The 15,428-nt window shown below is 37.7% G+C and overlaps 1 protein-coding gene across 1 annotated transcript in view; it reads right to left on the bottom strand.

The window, feature by feature from the left end:
• The window catches only part of STMN2 (stathmin 2), a 53,616-nt gene that overhangs the window by 24,844 nt on the left and 13,344 nt on the right, over positions 1-15,428 (bottom strand). The window lies entirely within an intron of this gene.

The following is a 15,428-nucleotide window of genomic DNA, read 5'->3' as shown; positions in this document are numbered from 1 at the left end:
TCAGGAGGTGTCCTTTGCTGGTTGACCCTGAATGGCCACATACCCATTTGGAGAGTCAGAGAACTCACCAGGATAGTTATTAAGCAAATATTGATATATCTTGCAGGGGCCAATATTGCTTATTTCTCTTCATCCCAAGTGCACTTTTTTTTTATCTCCCTCTTTCCACAAACACCAAAAACCCGGACCTGAGATCTGATAAGGATGTCTCCTCCTCTCTGCACACTCAGTGTGGATGCCAAGCAGCTGCTGGAGTTCAGACCTTCCTCCCCCTTCACTCCCCCCACCGCCCCCATTTCATTTTCCCCTTTGTCCTTCAAGAGGTCTCCTGTCTAGGCAACCTTAGAGGGCCTCTTATCACGTTGGTCATCACCGGGACAAGTGACGACCAGATGGGGATAAAGAGGTGGGATCCTCTCACCTTTGTTGGTTATATAATTAGCAAAATTAATAAATTAAGGAAAATGGAAGAAAAATAATAGAGACAATGTGCACTGACTTGTGAGAAAGTATAAACAAATGGTGATGTCCTAACATATTGAACCTCACAGGGAGCATGTACCTCTTGGCAGGATCTTCTGATCATTATGTAACCCATGGAAGAGGAGTACCTTGGCAAGGCGAGAATCTGCAGAAGATTGTTTGGGCATTATTGCCAGGTGCATCTTTGGTTAGCCAGTAGGAAACAGATTCAGTATCTGGATGTTTTAGAGCTACAGAAATTTAGGTTGGGAAGATTCTAAGCGATCATTTAGTCAACTGTCCACCCATTTTACCATCAATTTTGCAAATGAAATGGCTCACAGAGGCTGAAGTCATATATGGCCAGTGACAAAGTTGGGATCTCTGGATAAAATGTAGTAAATCAATCTGTCTTAAGATTGCCAAGAGGCTTTCTTCTAGCTCTACTTTCAGAATGAGATTCAATGTGCCAAGAGGGCTAGACATGCTCGCACACCGTTGAACCATACACAAAGACCAATAGTGTCATACTGCATATGGTTCAACCTAATACATCCAGAGCATCTCTCTAAAGGAATCTCCATCCTATTTAGCTTATTTCCTTAAAATAAGCAACACAATTTGCCTTGTGCCAGAATAGTCCTGCCAACACCCATTCTGAGAGATTTTTACTGGATGCCTTTGGAATTCTAGAAGGCTGAAACCATATTTCTTTGTCCTATGTGTCTATAAATAAAATTATGTCACTTATAAAGGTCCAAGCCTATCTTCACATGGATGTTCAGCGTGAATCACAATATCTGTCACATAAAAGCATTTTGTGGTTCAATGCATTTAATTCCACGAACTGATTAAAACCAAAACAGCAAGACTTTGTAGGCTTGTACCTTTTTCTGGTAAGAGGACACCAAATGGTACCCAAAATATTTTGCAAAATTAAGCACATATTAGAAGCACATGTTAAAGACATCAACTTTATTAGGGAAAGGCAATCCAAAAGCAAAATAAAAGATATTCTGTCTCATAGAAAAGGGAACCTTTCTATACTGCTGGTAGGGATGTAAATTGGTGCAGCCACTATGGAAAACAGTATGGAGTTGCCTTAAAAAAACTGAAATAGAAATACCGTATGATTCAGGAATCCCATTCCTGGATATCCAGAAAAGATGAAAACTCTAATTTGGAAAGATATATGCACCCCAATGTTCATAGCAGCACTATTTACAATAGCCAAGACATGGAAACAACCCAAGTTCCCATCAACCAGTGACTGGTTTAAGAAGATGTAGGGAGTGTATATATATATATAATAGAAAATTACTCAGCCATAAAAAAGAAATACTGCCATTTGCAGCAACCTGGATGGACATAGAGAATATCATACTAAATGAAGTAAGTCAGACAAAGATAAATATTATACGATGTCTCTTATGTGTGGAATCTAAAGAATAATACAAAAGAATCTATATCAGAAATCTAATCTAATCTAAAACAGAAACAGACTATCTAATCTAAAACAGAAACAGACTATCTAATCTAAAACAGAAACAGACTCACAGACATAGAAAACAAACTTATGGTTACCAAAGGGGAAAGGGAGGGGGCAGGGATAAATTAGGAGTATGGGATTAACAGATTAAAAACTACTATGCATAAAATAGATAAGCAACAAGGATTTACTGTATAGCACAGGGAACAATATTCAATATCTTGTAATAACCTATAATGGAAAATAATCCGAAAAAAATATAAAACAGAATCACTTTTCTGTACACCTGAAACTAAAACTAACACAATATTGTAAATCAACTATACTTCAATAAAAAAAGATTTTCCATTTTATAGAGAGGTAGCAGATTAAAGCTGTAAAAGCAAATGAATTCCTACTGAAGAAAACATTCCTCAACATCTGTCCTCAGTTTCCTGTAAATGAAGTTCACCAATTTTCAGTAAGGTCACTGATCTAATTAAGATTGATAAAGGTGTAAACGTTGTCAGGAACCAACACATTTAGAGCCCATGTGTAATATATAACTGTGACTGATAAAAATGTTTGTTCTTTCCTCTCTTAGGTGGTCTGGGGACAAACCCCAGCTCATCTCCATGGGTGATTTCTTTAACAGCATCCTTACTTTGATTATTTTTTTAAAACATCAGGGCCTGTGACTCTACATGGCACGACTCTATCCAGTAGTAGTCATTGCATAGATTTTCGCTGATATAGTTGCTCTGAATCCTATGGAACCCCGTAAAACCAGTTGCAACCACAGCGCAAGCAAATTCTGATTGTTTCCATGCAGCAAAGGCATACTGTGAAGATGGGTCTCCTTTCCACTTGCTGCAGTTGCCCAAGACTTTCCCCAGACGGCATTACCCTTCCTAATCGTCTCCACTCATCTCCATCCTTCCCAAGATCTGAATCCCAATTCAGATCACCCCTCTTCAGCGTTTCCCTCTCTTCGGGGGTACTCCCACATTCATCCCCTGTTGTCCTTAGTAGGCTATACTACATAATCATGATTATACACTGTTATACTTGATTATATACTGTTTCAGGTCATTCACTACTGGTTTCTGATGCGTAAGTTTTGTTTACTAAACTAAACTCTTTGAAGGCAAGTGTTGCATCTTACTCATTTATTAAATAATTTACAGCATAGTTCTGAATGGAACAGAAAGCAGTTCCTTAATAAATAGTTGTTGGCTATTTTGCTCACTGATCTCCCGTTGTGGAGCACAGGATCCGCACGCACAGGCTCAGTGACCATGGCTCACCGGCCCAGCCGCTCCGCGGCATGTGGGATCTTCCCAGACCGGGGCATGAACCCGTGTCCCCTGCATCGGCAGGCGGACTCTCAACCACTGCGCCACCAGGGAAGCCCTGATTTTAAATCAATCTCTCAATTGACAAGTATCAATATTTATGATCACCACCTATGGTCAAGAGTTTCTGTGAAGCATTATGAAATTAAAAAGAGATACAATATATGTGTCCTCATTCTTAAGGAGCTTTCAAGTCAGGGAAATGAAGTATATGGATATAAAAAGCAATAGAAACACATGCAAAATAGGGTAAGTGTCAAATAGAGGTAGATGATTTGTACTAGAAATTCAGAAGAACCTCAAAGCCCTGGGGCTGTAGGGAGGGTAGTCAGCAATGGCTTTACAGTTAGAGTTGCCAGATTTAGCAAACAAAAATACCAATACCTAGTTCAGTTTTAATCCAAATATTGCACGGGACATACTGAAAACCATTCCTTGCTTTTGCGAAATTCAAATTTAACTGGGTACCTTGTATTTTATATGGTAACCAGAGCAAATGGACCAGGGTCATAAGACTGAGTAGGGTTGAGGAAAGCAAAGAAGAGAGGAGGTATATTTGTTATTGCTGACATGGAAATGGGTTTACAAAGAGACCATATGGAAAACTTTTGTGAGTGGAACAGTGAGTTTACATAAGGATGGATGACTCAACTCAACTTCAGGGAGCATAATTCAATTCCAGGTCTTTGCGAATGGCCTTCTCTGTGTTTCAGGAGACAGCTTTTTCATAGACTACACTACAAAGGGTTTTTAGAAGTTGTGTAAGTCTTCTTTGAGGTCAATTTGGCTCCAAGATTTTGGGTAAGATGTTCTGAAATTTTGCTCATGTAAAAGGGTTGCTGGGACTTAAAAACATTATGTGTACATTAAAACATGGATATATACAAGAATGTTAGAATTTCAAGAATTTTAAATGTGTAAACTTAAAAGAAATTTGAATTTGAGAGTTTAGTTTTGAGTCCACCCTGAGGAATATTTAGGTGAGAAAGTTTGAAAAGCACAGAGTTGGCAATGGGTTGGTTCACTGTAAGTCCTGGCTTGCCTGCATCGTTCTGGTTTAAGCCCATTAGTAACATTAATAACATCCCCATTCACGTTCGAAACGTTTGGCTATTACGAGTCATCCTAGCAACAGGAAGCCATTGAACGTTTTGAAAGTGGAATTACCTGATAAAAGCTCTTCTTAGACCTATTTGGCCGTTTTATGCAGGAAAGGTCCATCGCTAGGAGACACACTTAAGAAACAGTTGAATAAAGTTCAGCAGGTAATGCAGTGTGGTTTGGGGAAAGGGTAGTGCAGAGGAAAAGGAAAGGGAAGATGCAGGGGACTTTATGAAAGATGAATTGTTAGAAAAGAATACCTAAATTTGGAGTCAAGGGTAGATGGAAGAGAGTGAGAGATCCTAATGGTTGGGTAGCCAAGGGAAGCTTTCCAGAAAAAGGGTTGCTAAAACTCAGTCCAGCACATCTAGGATGAGCTGGCCTTGCAGAAAATAGACCATGGGTTGAGGTACAGAAATATATATAATTTGAATAAACTTTTTTATTGACAATAAAACAAATCCCAAGCAAATGTGAATGCTATTAGAAACATGTTATTAAGATTTCAGTATTGTAATTTCATACTTTGACAATCATTTTCTTCATTGGTTTTTGGAAATCAGCATATATTAATCTTTTCACTACACCCAACACCAAGCAGAGCGTGCATGTTTGTAAGGATGTGAGAAGAGATAGGTAATTCCATATAATGTTTTTCATTGTTGCTTGCATTTGCTATTTACTATTAATGTTTACAGGTAAGTGTATTTCTCTAGTAAATTCATTTAAAATTCAACCCACATGATGCGTAATGATTTTATAGCAATATCCACTTAACCTAATGGTGTATGAACGCTGATATTTTTTCCATTCTTCTAAATGGCTACAATGAACTATGAATAATGGCAACAGCTGCGATTTGTTGAGAACAAACAATGTACCAGGCATGGTGCTAGCTGGTTGCATGTATTTTCTCATTTAATCATCTCAACAATATGATGAGAGGTACTATAATTAGTCCAGATTTACAGATGAAATTAAAAGACTCAGAGAGGTGGTGTAGCTTGCCCGATGTGCAGTAGATGATAAAGTGTGGAGTTTAGTTTGAATGTAGGTCTGCCTGACTCTAAACGCTTTGCTGCTAATGTTATTCACTTCCCTAAGAATTTGCTCAGGTGTATTACACTTAACTTCACCATCTACATATTGTCTCTAACTAGAAAATAATGCATATTATTACTGATTTTTAAAATGACAAGTTCAAGACATTTTTCTTTCCCATTTTTTCTTTGGCATTTGTTGTTTAACTTTATTGACTGCATGGCTATAGGTAAGTGTAGGGGATTATAGAAAGAAAATGTAACTTTTCTTTTACGTGTGGATTTTACTTGGTACAGAGATGGCTAGAAAACACAGGAACAGTTTCTCAAAGGGAACTTTAAGTATATGTATATTTTATTATATGAGTAAATATATCCTTACACACTCATATTCCAGCTAATGAGGTAAAAAGAGAAAGTGGTAATTATCTAGGTATTTTAGGAAAAAAATACTTTTGCATCAGTTATTTGGATTATTATTTTAAGGATGATATATTTTGGCAGGCAATCACCTAAATTTTCTCAATTTTTTTTTTGGCTTTTGTGTGTGTGTGTGTGTGTGTGTGTGTGTGTGTGTGTGTGTGTGAATCTGGAGATTGTGCTTCTCCCTCGAGGAACAAAGAGTGGTTGAGGAGAACAATACAATCCGTACTAGAGACTTAATTATCAGATTAGATCTTGGCATAGATTAAAATAGCAGAGATTTTGTTTACTTAGTAAAATATGAAATAGACACACACACATATATATGTATATACATATAAAATTATTTCTCCCATTCTTCTAAATATATATCACAAGCTCTAAGCCCTTTGCTCAAAATTTCAAATACATCTTAATTTTATACACTTTGTGTTTCAACAAGACAATAATCTATATTATTTATGACAATATACTCCGTTACTTTTGAAAGGCTTGAATAATTAAAATTAAGTGTTTTAAAAATGTTCAATTTTTTTTTTTACCTGGCTTGTGTGGGAACGACCATCAATATGAGCTCTCATACTTACTTTGTTGTTTTTTGATTTATAATCAGTAGTATCACAAAAATATCTTCCATTTATTCATTCTGGGCAAAATTTTATTTGACTCAGTTTTGGCTAATGCAGAGTATAAAAAAGAAATAATATGCATTAGACTTCCTGTTAACATGTGAAAGACAGTTAAGGAATGCTCTGAAAATGTCATTAATATACTACTTTGGAAGAAAATATCTCATAATCTCTGGATGCGCTACTGGTCTGTGTTCCCATATAGCAGTGCTAACCATAAGAACAGAGTCATCCAAGGCACTCGTTGCCTGACCGTGGATTTGTGTTTTGGGGGCTCTGATGAGGGATGCTCAGGGTCTGTTAGCACATTGATTTTCCTCCTTTCCTTTCTCATGTTTTACCTGCAATCATTGATCATTTTAGTCCAGTAGCGGGTGGGGGTGGGGTTTCTTGGCAAGTCCTAAGTTACTCAGTTTGGAGTCAACCTAAATTTCTTCTTTTGAAAGGTCTCTGGCAAGAAAGTAAAGGACAAAGTTAGATGATATACAGAATGCAGGATATAAGTTCCTTGCAATGATTTTACAGCAAGTAGATTTGCATTGGTTTCTAAGAGATTTCATTGACAACATTTTTTTATTTGAAGCTTTCCAATTTATATAAGCAGTGAATTAAAAGCACCTCTTTTGGGCTTCCCTGGTGGCGCAGTGGTTGAGAGTCCGCCTGCCGATGCAGGGGACACGGGCTCGTGCCCCGGTCCGGGAAGATCCCACATGCCGCAGAGCGGCTGGGCCCCGTGAGCCATGGCCGCTGAGCCTGCGCGTCCGGAGCCTGTGCTCCGCAACGGGAGGGGCCACAACAGTGAGAGGCCCGCGTACCGCAAAAAGAAAAAAGAAAGAAAAAAAAAAAAAGCAGCACCTCTTTCTTTGGGAAAAAACGCTGTCATTTCCAGGTAGGGGCATCTTTAGGATCTGGCAAGCTGGGGGCGATAGTTGTGGACATTCCTGGCAGTCTTCGTTGCTGTTGCCAGGGTTTAAATGATAGGTAATGGGAGAAACAGGGTACTCTGCTAATTGATTCTAAAAAGACTCAAGACTTACACCCACAGTCATTAAACACTGAACTCACACTCTACCACTGATCTCCTAGATCTGACTTCTCTCTGTGCCTCCTATTATGTGTCTTTAAATAGATGGGAATCCGTTACCTATAAGCTCTTTTTTTGATGCCTTCTTTATCCATGTCATAAATTAAGCTCCCGCAGCTCATCTTAACTTGCTTTTGGCCGTATTGTGTTATTGTGTGTGTGTGTGTATGTGTATTGTGTTTGGTAGTCTGATTGCTTTGAGGTCCTAGAGCCTGAGGTCAGATTATCTTCTAAAAGTCAAATCTATCATCCCGTTTAGAAATACTTCAGGAGTTCCGTCACTGTGATTTTCTTCTTGAAAGATGAAATAGACTAAAATGATTCTATTTAAAACATTTGCATACTATACTGGCTTCAATTTGGACCCTAAAAAAACCTTAGCTTGATGAATATGTAATTGAGAATTCAACATTTACATGAAAAAGAAATCTCTAATTTTTCAAGATCTATTTTAACATCCCAGAAGATCACTGATATGAAGTAATGTTCTAGATATTTCTGACATGATGATGTAATGCTAATCCAAATAAATATGGATTCGGTTTGTATTTATTCCACTCACATCTCCCCACAAGGATTATGATCTCCTAAGCTATAATAACCAGGGAGGTTCTGAAAGATTAATATTTTCATCAGCCAGAGCAGCATACTTTTTCTGTAGGAATAGATATCAAATCAAATAAAGGAACATTTAAGAAGGTCAAAGCTGTACAACCCATCATTGGATTTTACAGAAACATATGAGGCTCTTAAATTTCAATTCCATTGATTCTTGGAAAAACAATGGTGACAAGGAAAAGAAATTGGGTGACATGAATCAGTCCTTGTGATCAAAATTGTAATAAAAGCAGTAAATTGTATCAATTTGGGACCTCACCTTACTCTTGATTCCAGGCCAAGCACCTGTTGAGTTTAATGAGAATTCCGCTGTGTCATGCAGGGTCTTGTTCTTTTATCTTTCCCCTGGTAAAGAAATTCTTGTAGTTCTACATGGAGACCAAACTGTGGTTTGGTTTACGCTGTGGTTTACAGGGGTAATGGGAGCACTTTATTCTGTCTGCAATTCAAGATTTTATCAGCAAGCCTAATTCTGGGTACCGAGGGATGTCTTTTTCTTAAGTCACCAGTAGTCACAAGCCTAGGATGATAGCTAAATTGGTTGGGACTTAAATGAGACAAAGCCAGAGTGAAAGAACAGAGAGACCATGCATCTGGCTGAGTGGAGTTCTCGTAGAGGAATGACTCTTTTCTCCCCTTCCCTTCAGTCTCCTGATGGGGAGGCAACCTCCATTTGAGGGCTGCCATGATGTTCTCTGAATTGTGTCTCCACAATGGCTGAATGTGACACCCAAGTGATTTAAATCTCTTCCCATTATTTTTTAATTTTTTGGTTGAAGAGTAAAAAAATATTTTGCATCCATTCTTAATTCAGCAAAACATACTTCTTATGCAGACTGACTATTGCATTTGTGGTATAAATTCTAGAATCAAAAATGTTTTGGTCATCGATGATGAGGATGTTGGCTTCCTTTTTCACTTTGTTGTAACATGTAGCCTTTCTCTAGAAAATAAGCCCTGGCTTCTCCTTCACATGGATTTTAGAATTAAGTCTGACTATGATTCATGTTTTTGTGTTGCATAAGGAAGTATAAAACTACATATATGGTGAATTCCTTATTATGTTCTCAGTGAAAGCAGGAACTTCCAGAAATGAAAAATGCAAGACTTTTATTACAAGCGCAAAACAAAAAACCTGTAATATAAGATTCACATGACTTTATCTCACTTAATAGGTCAGTTGAATTTCCCCATGAATTAACCAGTGGTTTAGATGCTGAGAATACAAACAATGATTTCAAAGAGAAGCCTCTCTATGATTACAAGATGGGGTTGCCTGTATTCAGATAATGGAATATGCTAATTAATACAGAACACTGAGAAGAAACACAGTCCGATTAAGCGGGGACTCTGCAGTAATTTGTGTGATTAAGCCTTATCAGTTATATCCTGATTTAATTCCTCTACCAATCTGAAAATTTGCCAAAAGTCGAAAGCATAGTTCTTGAAGTTTGCCCATAAACCTCAACTCCCTTGGAACGGTGTAAAGTTTCTACACATTTAAAGAGTCCCATGCTGTTGTTTTAGTTCTAAGTGCGTCTTACAAAACCCTTACTACTTGTAATAGTTACTAGCATCAACTGCAAATAAAAGAAGTATTTAACTTGCTGTTATTGCCAAATAATACTTATTAAGTTTCCATTGAATAGAATCCTTATCTGGGTAGTATACAAATTGTCCTTAGAGCACTTTTTCTAAATTCTTTCTTAGGAAATGAATGGCATATAAATGATTAATAGACAATATTTCAGGAAAAGGCCACAAAAGCCTCATGTAGGAGCCAGCATTTTGCTTGCTTCCCAAAACCTAAGAATTCTAGAGTCTTAAATGAAACTTTGTAAAATGCAACAGAATGTAACATTTACTCAATAGTGCTCTAAAAGTTGGATTTTTAAATCATATTTATTAGAGTTTGGTTTTAGTCATCCATTCAAAACCTGTGTATTAAAAGCTTAGGTAACTGGCTTAGCGAACAAAAACTGAGCAGTCAGGTAAATTTTTTTCCCCTGAATGAAAACAAGTCTTGTGACCTTGTTAGTCACACTTAAGTAATGTGTCCTACAGTCACTTTGTGTCAAAGGGAATAGAATGAACAAATATATATTTAAAAATATAGGAAATGTAAATATTGTCAAGGTTTAGAATTGCCACTGATATTTAAAAAATTGAGCGATACCATTGATTGAGTATCTCTGCAAGTATGTGAGAGTACTGGAGCCTTTGAGATGAATGTGAAACCTCTTAATATTACGGCTTCCACTGTGTAATTATCTTCAGCGTCCATTCTTGAGGCAGGTAAATAGTGTGGAAGAAATCCTCAGGTTAATGTAGATATGCCATGAAAACTGCTTTTGTTTTGGAAATCAAATGCTACTTCTTCAAGCTTTGCCATGTAAAGACTCATTTTCTGAAATAGGATTCATCCCATCATATACTAGAACTTGAATTCGTATAATTTTCTGCCAGGAATGAAAAGCAGTGTAAAAAGAAAGTAAGAAAAACGTCGGGAGCTTCTGAATTCCACAGTCCCTTTTGTGTCATCACTGTTACAAACAAGATTAAAATATAAAAGACAACTTGGTCCAAGAAAAGTATTTCTAAATTTTCTTTCTTTCACATGCATTTTGTTTCTTCTGGAAATAAAAGCTCTTCTAAGAAACGGTAATTTTCAGTGATGCAAAAGTTTTGTATGCTCATGCTATGATAAATGTAGTTTTGTTAATTTATTGTTCTTTGCATGCCAAAGTATCACTTTGCCTTTTTTGTAATAAAGTAAATGGCTACAGAAAGGATAAAGAGATTGAAATTTGGGTTTTGATTTATTTGAAATAAGCAATACACATCACAAAAAAACCCAGAAAGATTAAAAAAGTAACTGTATGTTCTCTTACAGGTGGATTTCATAATACGCTTAACCTATAAAAATACCTGAGTGATCAGGAGGGTTTGTTCATACTTTGAGGAAATATATTATGAGGTTTTTAGTTTGTTTTGGTTATGCATTTTGTTTCTGTACTTTAGTGAAATCTGGTTGACCTGGATTGGTGAGCAGTTTCTCAAAGAGTTACTTTAAGGTCATCAATATAAATATGTTTAGATTATTAATAAGTCTGCATTTTGTCTAATGTAATTGGAATCACTAGCCTTAGCACTGTAGAACTGGAAGGAACAGCAGAAATAATCTAAATAATCTAATGATAGTCTCATTTTATACATGAAGAAATCAAACTTAATAACCTTAGTTTTTTAAAGGTCTTCCCCCACTTTGGGGATGGTAGATGGTGTGGTGGTGGTGATGACAGGGACAGAGGGGAAACAGCAATGGGAGAAAGGTATAACGAGTGGAAGCGATGAAAGGCTTTTAAAAAAATCATCTTTCTTCGATATTTGACTCTTTCTCCTGCTTCCAAATCTGGTTGTGCATTTTTGATGTTGGGTGATACAAAGCAATTTATTTGCATTGTGGCAGGTTTTTTTTTCCTTTCCTAAAACCTAAGGATCATTGATCTCCTCTTCCAGAGCACTTGGAACAGCCTTTCGGAGGGCTTCACACACTTTCATCCTTCTTGGGAAGCAAATTCATCTGCATGTGAAGACCAGTGCCTCACGTATACATACCAAATTCTTGGAATGCACCCAGAATGGTGGTACTTGCTGCTTCTGCTGACCAAGGCAATATATACGTACCATGTATTACTTGTAGAATTCCTCCATTTACAAAGTTTTCATGAAGAATGGCATTTCTCTTTTAATTTACAAAATTATGTAATGTGTTGCGATTAAACTACGCTCTTGGATAGTAGCTCAAGCCTTAATTAACCCCATGTTTCAGGTGGGAAAATAAGTATTAGATGGTGACTAGATTATATGACCTTTGAGGTCTTCTCAAAACTTAAGATTTTTCTGTTAAGAACTTGAGCAAGTCATTTAATTTTTCTGGACCATTTTTTCATTGAGAGTTGGTATTTCCAAGCTCTGGAATTCTATGATTCTACAAATTTAGCAAATATTGTCAATAAATGAATTAACTTCCTCATTACATGCAGATTCAGTTTTTTGTGTTTTCTGCACTAAGGGCTTTCTTTACCTACCTTCTTTTAAACAAATTATTTTAAGGCATTACATTTTTAAAGAAAAGGAAAACTTACTCTTCATATTTCTGCTTTGTAAATTGTTTCCTCTTTCCAAATCTTGGTATTTCACAATAAATATTTACATGATAGACACAAAATGTTATATATAATGTGATTCATAAAGCAACTCATCATTTGAATTTCAAATTGTCAAACTATTTGAGCAAACTTAGCTTTTTCCCATACTACAAGGAAGATCTATTTTAAATATATATAAAAAATATATTTTATGATTAGGCAGAATAGGTGATTCATAAAATATGAGCTTTCTGGATGCCATCTGGAGCCCCTTTTGAATTCATGATACTCATTCCTAAGATATGAGAAAGATTACATGTTGGTATACCTGGTTGAGTGAGATCAGAATAACCTATGCTTATTTTCTTTGTGGCAGCAAGTACTACAAGACTTGGTCATAAACACTCCCAGTAAAAAACTGAAGGTAAAATGGTATCAAGTGTTGGATCTGCATAGATAAATATGAATCAGAATTTGGCATAATAAATTGCTGATATTATTTTAAAAATCATAACTTGGTAATACATAATACTTAAAGGCACAATATGGGCTTTCCTTCACATTCTGTTTTCTCTAGATTCATTCAGCCTAAATACATTCATAAAAAAGTGTACTTGTGGTTTGGGATATTGCTCACAATTTCAAAAAGTTGGCCAAGTAATAATGTGTAGAGCAGGACAGAGGATCTGTGTACGAGGATGTGGTGACAATTCAGAAATGTCTCCAATGGTTGACTCATGCAATTCCATAAGGCTGAGTTCGCATCTCCCTAAAAATAGAAGTAACTCAAACTTAATGGTTTCCATCACAAAGGGCTTTGAGTCTCTTCTCCTTTCAAAGACACAGTCATGTTCCTGGCTTGTTTCACAAAGCTTAGCCCTTATTCCTCTACTGTTGGGTTCGCTGCTAATCATTCCTTCCCAACTATATTTAAGGTTTTTGAGGGCGAGAGAAGGTGTCTCATTTAATGCATGCATGTAGTTATATGTAGCAGTTAGTGTTCTATAAAAGCTTATCTTCTGGTGGCTGAGCAGGGAGGAGCTGTCACCAGCTCCAGATGATATCCCCTGGATCTGTCAGTGACTCAGCTGGCTTCCCATTGAGACTAGCTTAAGAGTGGGGATTAAGAGTCCAGACGTTGGAGCCAGATTGAGCTCACCGATTATCTTCACTAAATTTGCTAACTTCCTTTTATGCTACAGACTGGTATTTCCAGGTGCTTTGAAGTGGCCTACTTATCTCACTTAGCCCTTATCCCGTAGCTGTAGCTACGGCGATAGTTTCAAAATGGCACTAGTTAGTGGCACAACTGTAATTGCTTGGCTCCCAGCCCCACCTACCTCTATGCTTCATAAAGTCAACTTCATGAAAACAGGTAATCACCTCTCTCTATGCAAGGAGAAAAAGGAGGCAGGTGAATGTTTCCTCTGCATTCATTTGTATGTTCTGTTGCTTTTTTGGCCACAATACTGACTTAAGATGAGTAGATATTACCTTGGGATAATGGAAAAAACTATGAGTAAGAGCTGAAGACTTACTTAGGCTCTAGCTCAGGATCTATCCAAACTTAACAATTTATTAAACCTTCTAAACATGAGTTTATTTATCCACAAAATGGGTATATTATTGTGAAGATTGAATTAAATCATGTATTGCGAAACTTAAGTGCTAACTCATGTAAGATCTTGTTAGCAAAGATTAATCTTCTTGATTTGCTCTTTATTCTTTGAGTGACTTTTGAAGTCTACAGGCCGTGGCTACAGTGAAATGCTGTGGCATCTTGCTTCTTGTAATGCTGTGGCTTCTCTTCCTCCTTAGCTCATCAAATTACCGAACACAATCAGAGCCCCTACTTATGTCCAAGGGAGACTGTAGGTATAGTGGTTGCCTAAGAGGGCTCCAGGGACTGATTTGTTTCAAATCCTGGCCTTAGCACCTACTGGCTGCATGTGGCTTTCCTTCCCTGCCTTCCTTTCCCAGCTGTGGAAATGGGGGTGATAATCTTCTCAAGGTGCTTGGGACAGCTGTCACTGCACTCGGCACACTACACTCAATACACGTTACCCAACAGTATCATTACTGCCGGCCACACGATGCTGTGAGGGCGACAAAGTACATGAAACGTGGTTCTGGCCTAAAAGAAGCCCTCAGTATAGTTGCATGTAAGATAAAGAAATATCTGTAGCAAAACACAGTTAACAACTGTTCCCAGTGAGGCAGCTGGAATGAAGAGAGAGGGCTTGAGATCTGAAACCCACCTTTGCCGTGAACAAGGTGTGTGACTTCGACAGTCACTTAACTTCCCTTGGCTTCTCCTATCCTTCCTTGTCCAGTGGGAATAATGAAACCTAAGAGTTGCCATAAAAATGAAATGGGAAAGGCTTCCCTGGTGGTGCAGTGGTTGAGAGTCCGCCTGCCAATGCAGAGTACACGGGTTCGTGCCCCGGTCCGGGAAGATCCCACATGCCGCGGAGCGGCTGGGCCCGTGAGCCATGGCCGCTGAGCCTGCGCATCCCGAGCCTGTGCTCCGCAACGGGAGAGGCCACAACAGTGAGAGGCCCGCGTACCGCAAAAAAAAAAAAAAAAAAAAAAAAAAGAAATGGGAAAAAGGGCATAGGGACACGTGACATATGACTGGTTCATGCATAGTAGGGGACAATAAATGATGGGAAATATGATGACCACAAAAAGGTGCTGCAAGTAGGTATGTGGCTAATCCCCAAGCTCATTGTTAAACAGTAAACCTGTAGCGTTCACAGGAAGAAAGATCACGCAAAGCTAGATTTGAGGCTGCCTTGCAAAGCCTGCTACTCTTTTTCTCAAGCAGAACAAAGCTTTTTCAGAAGCAATTGACTTTTTAGCTGACCGTCCTCACCCTATGTATTCACCATTCACGTCTAAAATTTATCAAAAGTGATAAAATGTTGGCTATTTGTTGCCAGCAGCATGGTCCCTTTGCAAAAGTGGGTAGGCGTTTATTCTCTTCAGCTATGCAAGCAGGTCATAAAGTTCATCATTCTCTCCCAAGTTATATTTTTCTGCAATTCTTCTCTTGCCTAAGTTGGAATACAGGTTCCTGCAACTCATAACAAATACA

This window comes from Orcinus orca, chromosome 17 (assembly GCF_937001465.1).
Source record: "Orcinus orca chromosome 17, mOrcOrc1.1, whole genome shotgun sequence".
Taxonomy (NCBI): domain Eukaryota; kingdom Metazoa; phylum Chordata; class Mammalia; order Artiodactyla; family Delphinidae; genus Orcinus; species Orcinus orca.
The sequence above is the reverse complement of the archived record's forward strand: the minus strand, read 5'-3'. Positions and strand labels throughout refer to the sequence as shown.